This window comes from Tamandua tetradactyla, chromosome 13 (assembly GCF_023851605.1).
Source record: "Tamandua tetradactyla isolate mTamTet1 chromosome 13, mTamTet1.pri, whole genome shotgun sequence".
NCBI classification, from domain to species: Eukaryota; Metazoa; Chordata; class Mammalia; order Pilosa; family Myrmecophagidae; genus Tamandua; species Tamandua tetradactyla.
The window spans coordinates 8,482,867-8,492,908 of record NC_135339.1 but is presented as its reverse complement, the minus strand read 5'-3'; the positions used below and the strand labels follow the sequence as shown (position 1 = coordinate 8,492,908).

General features: G+C 38.2%; 1 long non-coding RNA gene across 10 annotated transcripts in view; it reads right to left on the bottom strand.

Moving 5' to 3' along the window:
• Window positions 1-4,078: 4,078 nt before the first annotated feature.
• LOC143653556 (uncharacterized) overlaps window positions 4,079-10,042 on the bottom strand; it is a 62,641-nt gene continuing 56,677 nt past the window's right edge. For 5 of the 10 annotated variants that reach the window (XR_013161365.1, XR_013161366.1, XR_013161371.1 and 2 more), the window contains 2 exons: window positions 5,611-5,667; window positions 4,081-4,742 (listed from right to left, as the gene is read on the bottom strand). This is a non-coding gene — a long non-coding RNA (uncharacterized LOC143653556). Of the gene's footprint in view, window positions 4,743-5,610; window positions 5,668-10,042 lie in introns of all 10 variants that reach the window. The other 5 variants (XR_013161364.1, XR_013161367.1, XR_013161363.1 and 2 more) reach the window with 3 other exon arrangements.

Here is a 10,042-nt window from a genome sequence, read left to right as displayed (position 1 = left end):
GCAAACAATCAGGGATCCCTAGCATAATCACATAGTTATGCATTCACCACCACAATCTGTATGAGAACATTTCCATTTCTTCTGGAAAGAAGAGAAAAAAGAAGGATAAAAAAATAAAAAGGAGAAATGATGACACCACGACCAAGAATCCCATACCCCTCTCTCTTATTTATTTATTTGGCATGGGCAGGCACCGAGAATTGAACCTTGGTCTCCGGCATGACAGGCAAGAATTCTGCCACTGAGCCACCGTTGCACCGCCCTCTTCCTCTTATTGATATTTAGCTTTGGAATATTGCCTTTGTTACAATTAATGGAATCATATTACAATGTTATTGTTAATTATAGACCCTAGTTTGCATTGATTGTATTTTTTCCATATGCCATACAATTTTCAACCCCTTGAATAGTTGACATTCATTTGTTCTCACTCATGAAAAACTTTCTTATATTTGCATATTTAATCACCACCATTGTGCACTTTGGGTTTTACTAAATTATATAGTCCCAGTTTTTATCTTCTACATTTCCTTCTGGTATCATACATTCCCTTAGTCTTCCTCTTTCAACTATCTGCACACTCAGATTTGTTCATTATACTTCCAATATTGTGCTCTCTTTTTACCCTTACTGATAGTCTTCATTTCTACACTCGTCTCCAGACCTCTATCTCCTGTCTTTTCCTATCTGCCTGTAGTTCTCCCTTTAGTGTATCTTGCAGAGCAGGTCACTTGTTCATAACTCTCTCAGTGTCTGTTTGTCTGCAAATATCTTAAACTCTCCCCCATTTTTGAAGGACAGTTTTGCCAGATATAGAATTCTTGGCTGGCAGTTTTTCTCTTTCAGTATCTTAAATATATCACACCATTGTCTTCTTGCCTCCATGGTTTGTGCTGAGAAATCTATACATAGTCTTAGTGAACTTCCCTTGTATGTGAATGATCACTTTTGTCTTGATGCTTTTAGAATTCTCTCTCTGACTCTGACAACCGATTAGTACATGTCTTGGAGTAAGTCTCTTTGGATCTATTCTATTTCGGGTATGTTACACTTCCTGGATCTATAATTTTATGTCTTTTCCAAGAGGTGAGAAACTTTCAGTGATTATTTCCTCCATTATTCTTTTGGTCCCTTTTTCATTCTCTTCTCTTTCTAGGACACCCATAACATATATATTTGTGCACTTCATATCCTCATTCAGTGCTCCAGGACTCTGCTCATATTTTTCCATTCTTTTCCCTATCTGTTCTTCTGTGTGCAGGGCTTCAGATGTCCTGTTTTCTAATTACCTAATCCTTTCTTCTGCCTCTTCAAATCTTCTGTTGTATGTTTCCATTGTGTTTTTCATCCCTTCTATTATGCCTTTCTCATAAGTTCTACCATTTGTTTTTTCAAACTTTCTTCTTTATGTTTGCCCAATGTCTTCTTTATATCCTTCATTTCTTTTGCCAAATCCCCCTTCAACTTGTTGATCTAAGAGATTTGTTTCAATATCTTTATTTAGTTGTTTCAACTCCTGTATCTTATTTGAAGTGTTAGTTTGTTCCTTTGACTGGGCCATATCTTTATGCTTTTTAAACTAATATTTTCTTATTGGTTGCCTTTACTCTCTTGTCTATTCTTTGCATTCAATTCAACTTATCCTAGAATGCTACCAAAGCTTCTGTTTGTTCAGAATTTTTCAGCTCTTATTTTTTTCCCCTACCTATCTGGAAACTTTATTTGAGGAGGGTCTCTCCAGATATGGTTGACCCCAATCTGATTTTCCCAGACAGAGAGGCCCAGATCTCAGGATGAGGGTGTAATCAGTATCATGTTTTCCTGAGGATGAGATCCAGAAGGCTGCCAGTCTTTCCTGGGAAGCCTTTTGACTCTGTGCCTTACATATCCTGCCAAGCAGGTGGCAATTTTCAGTCCACAGCTCACCACTGGCATTAAATGGTATGATGCCTTTAATTCTCATCAGACCCTCTCCCTGTCAGGGGCATGACTGAGAAAGAGGCTGAGGTTGAAGGTATGCTTATGGAGTTGTTTTCCAGCTCCAGGGATCTAAAATTCTCTGAATGAGAGCTGCCATTTATGCTGGGCCCTGCACCCCACCCCCTTTTCTTGGGGAAATAGGTCCTTTGGGGAATTATCTTCTTCCCAGACTAGTTACTTTGTCTCTCAGACATACCTTAATACAATCTTTGCTTGGGTCAGTGCTGAAAATTTAAAATTCCTGAGGCCTTTCTTTCAAACAGGCTGCTAAAAAAAAGTTTAAAACTTCCTTTTCAGAATTGGTTACCAGCCCCCCCCCAGGTTTACCAATCACGAGCTGGAGATGATACCCAGCTGTATGTGCCTTTTTTCTTGGAATACAGCCATTTTCTAGTATTCTGAGCTCAGCCATCAACAATTAAAATTAGAAAATGTGCAACATCATTTGCCATCTGGCAAATGGAAATCAAAACCACAATGTGATTCCATTGAGCATCTATTAGAATAGCTGGTATTAAAAAGAAAAAACAGGAAAAAAAAAGCATCAGAGAGGATCAAGATAAATAAGAACACTCATTTATTCCTTTGTAAAATGGTGCACTTTCTGTGGAAGAAGTTCAGGTGTTCCTCGGAAAGCTAAGTATGTAACTACCATATGACCCAGCACTACTACTAGGTATATATCCAAAAGAACTGAAAGCAGGGACTCAAACAGCTATTTGCACACTGACGTTGATAGTGACATTATTCAATCATAAAAGTAATGAAGTTCTGGTAGACAAGAGAACACAAATGAACCTTGAAGATATTGTGCTGACTGAAATAAGCCAGAACCAAAGGTTACATATATAGTATCACTGATATGAAATCATTAGAGTATACAACTACATAAAGTAAAAAAGTAGAATACAAGTTAACAGGGGCCAGGATGGGTTAGGGCATGGGTAAGTAATGCTTAATTAGTAGAGAATTTTTGTTTGGGAGATGGAAAATTTTTGGTAAAAGTTGGTGATGGTAGTAACAAAAAATTGTGAACATAATTAATACCACTGAATCATGTATTTGAATGTCATTAACAGGAAAAAATTTAAGTTGTATATATGTTACTTATATAACTATGGATTATATCTAGTAGTACAATTATAATAACATTTTTCTATCGTCTGTAATAAAGGTATCACACGAATGCAAAGTACCCAATGCCAAATTCCAAAACTGTTTCCATATCCTTAAATATTTACAATAGCAGCACCCCACTTTCTTGTACCAAAACTGTCTTAGTTTCTTGGTCACTGAAACAAATGTTATACAATCAGCTGGCTTAAACAACAATTTATTGGCTCATGATTTCAGAGGCTACAATACTTGGTTCCTCCCAGGGTCATTATCTTATGGCTGGTCAGCAATTTGGGGGTGGGGGAGGGTTCCTTGACTTTTCTGTCACATGGCAATGCAAACAGTCTCTTCTTTCTCTTCTGGGTTCAACTGAGTTTCAGCTTCTGGCTGTTCCCCACGGTTTCTCCTCCATTTGAGTTTCACTCTGCCTATAGAGGATTTCTGTAATCTGGATTAAAGCCCAACCTGATTCAGGTAGGGCCATACCTTAATTGAAGTAACATCTTAATTACAATGGCTCCACACCACCAGAATGCAGACCAAGACCAAGAACATATCCAAACTGGGCTACACAATTAATCCACCGCAGAACCATATGGGAACCCTGTATATTCTGCATGATTTTTCTGTAAATCTACACCTTTTCTAATAAAAAATGTATTTAAGAATGTATATAATAAGATACCACATAATGTCAAAGACAGTTTTTGGTTGAAATTAGCAACATTAACTCTTGAACTTAAATACTAGTTGAATTATCAAAATTTGTCAAAAATAAGTTATTTGGAGGCTGTCACTTCATTTTCCCCTAGAAACAGGCTTTATATGTTTGTAAGAAAAACCTTAGTTCTGTCAAAATGCTTAATAAATCAAGATTTAATTATGGTTCTTTTTACTTAACCTCAGTATAATGGCATTTGTAGGTAAAATTTACTTCAAAATTTAGCTTCAGTTAAAGATAACCATTTTTCTTACATAATTAACTCCCTGTTTCTCAAGCCCTCCACCCCATGTCTCTATTCTTCATGAATGTAGATGTTTTTACTGCCCCTCAGATATGTTTCAAAGAACTGCATGCCTGTTGGGGGCTTATCCTAATAAGGATGAGTCAAAGTATTAGGGCAAATGGTAGCAGAGCTCTGGGGGGAAAAGTTCAGGTCCAGGATCTATTATCTCCTTTCTTTTTACCAAGGATGCCTCATCTCTGCCTACCTTATTACCCTCTTTGATTCTAAATAGTTTCCTCTTCTTTGACCCCACTCAGAGTCTCATGCACAGGTTTTCTAGTAGGGTTTATACTTTATATCACAACTGAAGGCCATATAAACTAGTCATAAACAGACCAGGAGAAACAAGTCTCACTCAGATGTCCTGCTTTTCTTTTTTTCACCATGACCCAAAAGAGAAAGAAAGCTATATACAGAATACATAGAGAGAAGACTTTGGTGATACTGTCAAGAATACTATTTATAGCCAATGGTGTTCCCAAGACTGAATGGCACAAAATTAATCTCTCTTTCTCTCTCTCTCATTCTCTCTCAATCTTACTCTCTTTCTCTCCTTATCTCTCTTAATATATATTTATATCTCACCCTTCAATGCAGACTTCATCACAAGCAACGGCTGTCAATTCACATGAATCAGTGCTAAAGATTTAAAAGTGTATATGATTAGAGAGATACCAAACGACATTACCAACTTGCTCTTTTTGTTGAAATTAGGTACAGTTGTTCTACAACTTATAAACTGGTTGAAATCTAAAATGTGATTATTAACAGTTATTTGGACCCTCATATTTTATTTTTCTCTAGAAACAATGATTTTTTATGGTTTGAAGATAGGTCATAGGTCTGTGAAAAAGTCCAAATGACTCAAGATTAAAGTTCAGTTCTTTTCTACTGAACATGACTGCCATATTTAACATCTTATGAGGTTAAATTTTCCTCAAATTTAACTTCAGCTTGTATGTATACATTCTTTCTGACCTTTATAATTTCCTCCTCTCAAGTCCCTCTACCATCTCCTTTCTCTTTATGTAACACTGATGCCCTCAAATAAGGTTCAAACATCTGCATTCCTGGGGCAGGAACTCCATCTAATACGAGGGTTGGTTTAGATTTTGGGGTATCAGCCTCAAATGGTAGCAGAGCTCTGGATGGTGAAGGACATATCCAAGGTCTATTAGTGGCTTTTCTTTCAGCCAAGGGTTCCTCTGTGTCCTGTCCTCTGCTACCACCCTCCTTCTTACCAAAGAGCATTCTCTCTTCCTTGGCCCTCTCTGCTAGAGTCTCAAACACAGGCATTCTGATAGGTTTCTAAGGAATTTGGCTGCTAGTAACTAAAGATCACAAATAGACCAGGAGTAAAAATTCCCTCTTTGACCTGCTCCTGCTTTTTCCACCATAGTCCAAAAAGAAATGAAGTTATTTACAGAAGCTTATACGCTACCAAGGACAGTCTATTGCCATGGATACTCACTATACCTTTTGCCATTCATACGTGTCATCAACTCACCTCTTGTTGTCATTCTTCACTGATGACACTGAATGGGTTGTAAAAGAATCTGTAACTCTGCAAGAAAGCAAAAATGTATACAAAAAGTAAAATCAGACATTGTGGAAGGCTATCCGTCTCGTTTTTCTTACAGGAGCTACAACAGGAAAAGCAAAATCCTTAAAGAGACATGGCAGGAACTAAAGAAACAGTTTTGGTATACAACTGTGGGATTGTTTAGTGATTCCTTAAATTCTCTTCCAGGAGTCATCTCCTGCCCTCACCTTTAACTTATGTAGAAAGACAAATGTGTCCTAGCCTTCAAAGAGGACTATTATATAATTCATGACCCAAACCAGGACACATTGAAAGTGAAAAGGGACACTGCTGATACTTAGGCTGACACAATAACCACATACTGAGATTGTGCTAAGCTAACCTTTAGTCCTTCCTCAAGGGGAATTTGAGCTCACAGGCCAAAATAGAGGCCAGAAGAGTACAACTACTGAAAAAACATTACAACAAACACACCTGAAGCAGAGCTAGTGGATAACCCTGATGAAGATTTAAAAATAAGAATGAGAAGTACACTTAAAGAAAAGGGAAGAAGTCAGTTACTTAAAATTAGAATAAGAAATCACTTTTAAAAGTCCAAGAGGAAACCTTAGATGTAAAAGTAAAATTGTAGAAATAAAGCAGCAATTCATGGGATAAACAGAAGTATGGATATGTGTGAAAAGCTAATTAGTGAGTTGGAAGATCAGACTGCTGAAATAGTAGAAAAGAACAAAGAGATAGAACATACAAAAAAAGAAAAGAAAGAAAAAGACAAGTGATATGGCAGATAAAAACAGAACTCAAAGTAGTGAAAAATATGGAGAATAGGAAATCTTCAAAACAAAAAGATAAAGGCAAATTTCCTCAATTAAAGAAAGAATATTATAAAAGTGATGTTTCATCCAATAAAAATTTAAATGACATTCACTAATTGCCAGGAATCGTCCTAAATGTTTCGCAAATCTTACTTCAATTGGCCTTCCATACAACCCTTGAGATAGTTACTAGAAGCCCCGTTTTAAGCATGAGGGCATCGAGACCATCTGGGGAAGATGACAGAGTAGAGAGCTACAGGAGTCACGCCTCCAAAAACAGCTAGTGGACAGACAGAAGCTGTCTGAAGTAACTGCTCTGGGGTTCTGGAGGCCAGGGGAGCTCTGAATAGCATCTGGGGAAGAGTGGAACAAAGAGACTAAGAAACTGTGGTAAAAAATACTATGGGTAATTCACTTTGAGGCAGTGGCCAGCAACCTTCCCCCATCCGTGAAGCAAGCTACCTTGGGTCCAGTTCCTACTTGGCTGCTGTAGACAGATAGGGACATGGAAGCCCTCTTCCTCAAGAATGGTTAAGAGGAATATCCAAGTACTAATCGTGGCTTTTGATCACAAAATTTAGATCACTGGGCCCTGGTTCTGAACCATAATTCAAGCACACCTCAAACAGGAACCGCAGTGGCCATTGTTTCAATGATGACCCTGAAAGAAGCAGAGCTGAAGGAGGCTTAAAGGCATTCTACCTACTTAGTGTGCAGTGAACAGTTTGACAAATAGTGGCATCTACTATTGCCCCAGAAAAGCACAATCTTGGAGAGCTGACACACAAAAAGGCTTTTTGGCATCTTTCCTGATCCTCTCCCCAGGGCCCTCTGGAACAGGTCTGCACCCCCTTTATGGGTCCCCCACCATGTTTAGGCTGGGAGACACCGACTTGGCAAAGTCCTCTCTGGATTGACCCTCCCCCCTGAATTTGTCCTCTAGGCAAATGCAGCTTCAGGCAAAGAAAGAGGAGTAAAAAATACATTACAGAGAGAAAAACAAACAGAACAGAGCAAGATGTTCTGAGAAGGAAGAGAGGTATGGAAGCTTTCTCCAAGACAGAAACAATTGCACAAGCAGAGCTATCTTAAAAATTGTACCATATACCCAGAGGAACAATCAAATGTAGAAGAGTTGATCAAACTGGATTGGTTAAACACAGCTAATTCTAAAGGTCTAGAACAAGTTGAACCAAGCATTAAAGAAAAGCCTTAATACAAAGCCAAGTAACAATAAAAACCTGAACAAGCAAGAAAACTGATCTACAGAGTGTAAATTCATCAAGATAATCAAATACTTAGACACCATCAGGCAAAGAAAGAGGAGTAAAAAATACATTACAGAGAGAAAAACAAACAGAACAGAGCAAGATGTTCTGAGAAGGAAGAGAGGTATGGAAGCTTTCTCCAAGACAGAAACAATTGCACAAGCAGAGCTATCTTAAAAATTGTACCATATACCCAGAGGAACAATCAAATGTAGAAGAGTTGATCAAACTGGATTGGTTAAACACAGCTAATTCTCAAGGTCTAGAATAAGTTGAACCAAGCATTAAAGAAAAGCCTTAATACAAAGCCAAGTAACAATAAAAACCTGAACAAGCAAGAAAACTGATCTACAGAGTGTAAATTCATCAAGATAATCAAATACTTGACACCAGAAAAAATTGCAAGTTATATAAGACCAGGAAGATATGGTCCAGACAAAGAAACAAATCAAAATTTTGGAGGAGACACAGAATTTGGAACAACTAATCAAAGATGCTCATAAATCAATTCAAGAAAAATATGGCTAAAGAGATAAAGGATATTAAGAAGCCACTGGGTACATAAAGAAGAATTTGAAAGAATGAAAAGAAAGATAACAAAACTTATGGAAATTAAAGGCATAATAGAAGAGATTAAAAATATACTAAATGTATCAACATGGTGACATAAGACATCCACTGAAAAACCAACGCTGAGATTTCTTGAAGAAAAAAAGGACAGATCTCACTTGTTTAGAAATCTGGAGAAAGGTAGAGACTGGAGAAGGATTCTACAAACACTGACTCAAAGAAAGAGGAAAATATCAGGCAAGAAACTTCTATCCTGGCCCAGCTGGTCCTCTCTACTCTCCCTTACTTTGTTCCACACAGCTTGGGAAGTGCCCAGAGGCACTGGCTGAGATCCTTCCCACCTCCCACCAGGGACACAGATTAGAAAAACCCTCACAGCAGTGAGAGGGAATCCCATGTACATCCAGACACAGAGACCCAAGTTCACAAAGACCTAGTGTAGAACACAAGCCTTTGAGGAGTGCTGAATACAAAAGGGGCCCAAGGAGGAGAATCCAAAAGGGAGGGTTAGGGAGGAAATGGCAGAACCTGCTTCTTTCACAAAAGCAGCAAGAAGACACACTTTTCTTTCACAAAAGACAGGCAGAAACTGTCTGAATCAAATATTTGAAGAAGAGGGGAGGATATTACAATGCCCAGGGAAGTGCAGGATGGAAAGACTGAGAAAACATGGGCAGAGGCTGTAATTCTGTCCACAACTCCTGGTGTACATTCCCCACTCTTGGGGGAAGCAGTGGCGGGTGGCCCAAACCTGGCTTAGGGAATGGCTGTCATTGGGATGGCAGCAGGAATTCTTTGCCCAAGTACAGAGGAGGACACAGACCAACACTGAGCCAAATATTGGCCAGCAAAGTGGGAATATGGAGTCCCATCAGATACTGACAGGCACCACAATTTCAACTTCTTTAGAGGAGAAATATGTATCCAGAGAGTGTTATCTGCTGGGAAGTCCAGAAAGCGCAGGGAAAATAGATGGGCTTTTTGGAATCTTTCCAGACATTATCCCAGAGCCCACTGGAAGTGGTCTGTGCCTCTTGCATGGGTACCCAACCCTGTTTGGGCTGGGAAATACTGATGACCTAACCATCAAACAAGTGCCCTAAAAAAACGCGAGCAAGAAAAAAATCCTAGAAAAGAGAGCGAAACTAACATTCAGAATAAACCCATTAAGATAATCAAATGACCCAGGTACCAGCAAAAAATCACAAGGCTTAGTAAAACATACAAAGATATGACCTAGTCAAAGAAACAAATTAAAAAGTTGGAGGAGACCCAAAATTTGGAACAACTAATCAAAGATATTAAACAAATCTCCCAAACAAATTCAACAAGATGGCTTAAGAGATAAAAGATATTAAGAAGATACTAGTTGAGCTTAAAGAAGAATTTGAAAGAATACACAGAAATAGAAAAATAACAGATATAAATGGAGACGTAAATCACTGTAGAGTAAATTTAAAGTATATTAGAGACATGCAACGCAGATTTGAAGAGACAGAAGGAAGCATCAGTGAATTAGAAGACAAAACACAAATCTGAACAGACGAAAGAACAAATAAAGAAAAAATATGAGCAGGGCCTCAGAAAAATGATGGACAACAGGAAGCACACAAACATGCATCATGGGTGTTGCAGAAGGAAGAGAGAAGGGAAAAGTTCCAGGAAGAATTTTTGAGGAACAAGAGGCTGAAAATTTCCCAACCTTTATAAAAGACACAAATATTCAAGTCCAAGAAGTCCAAC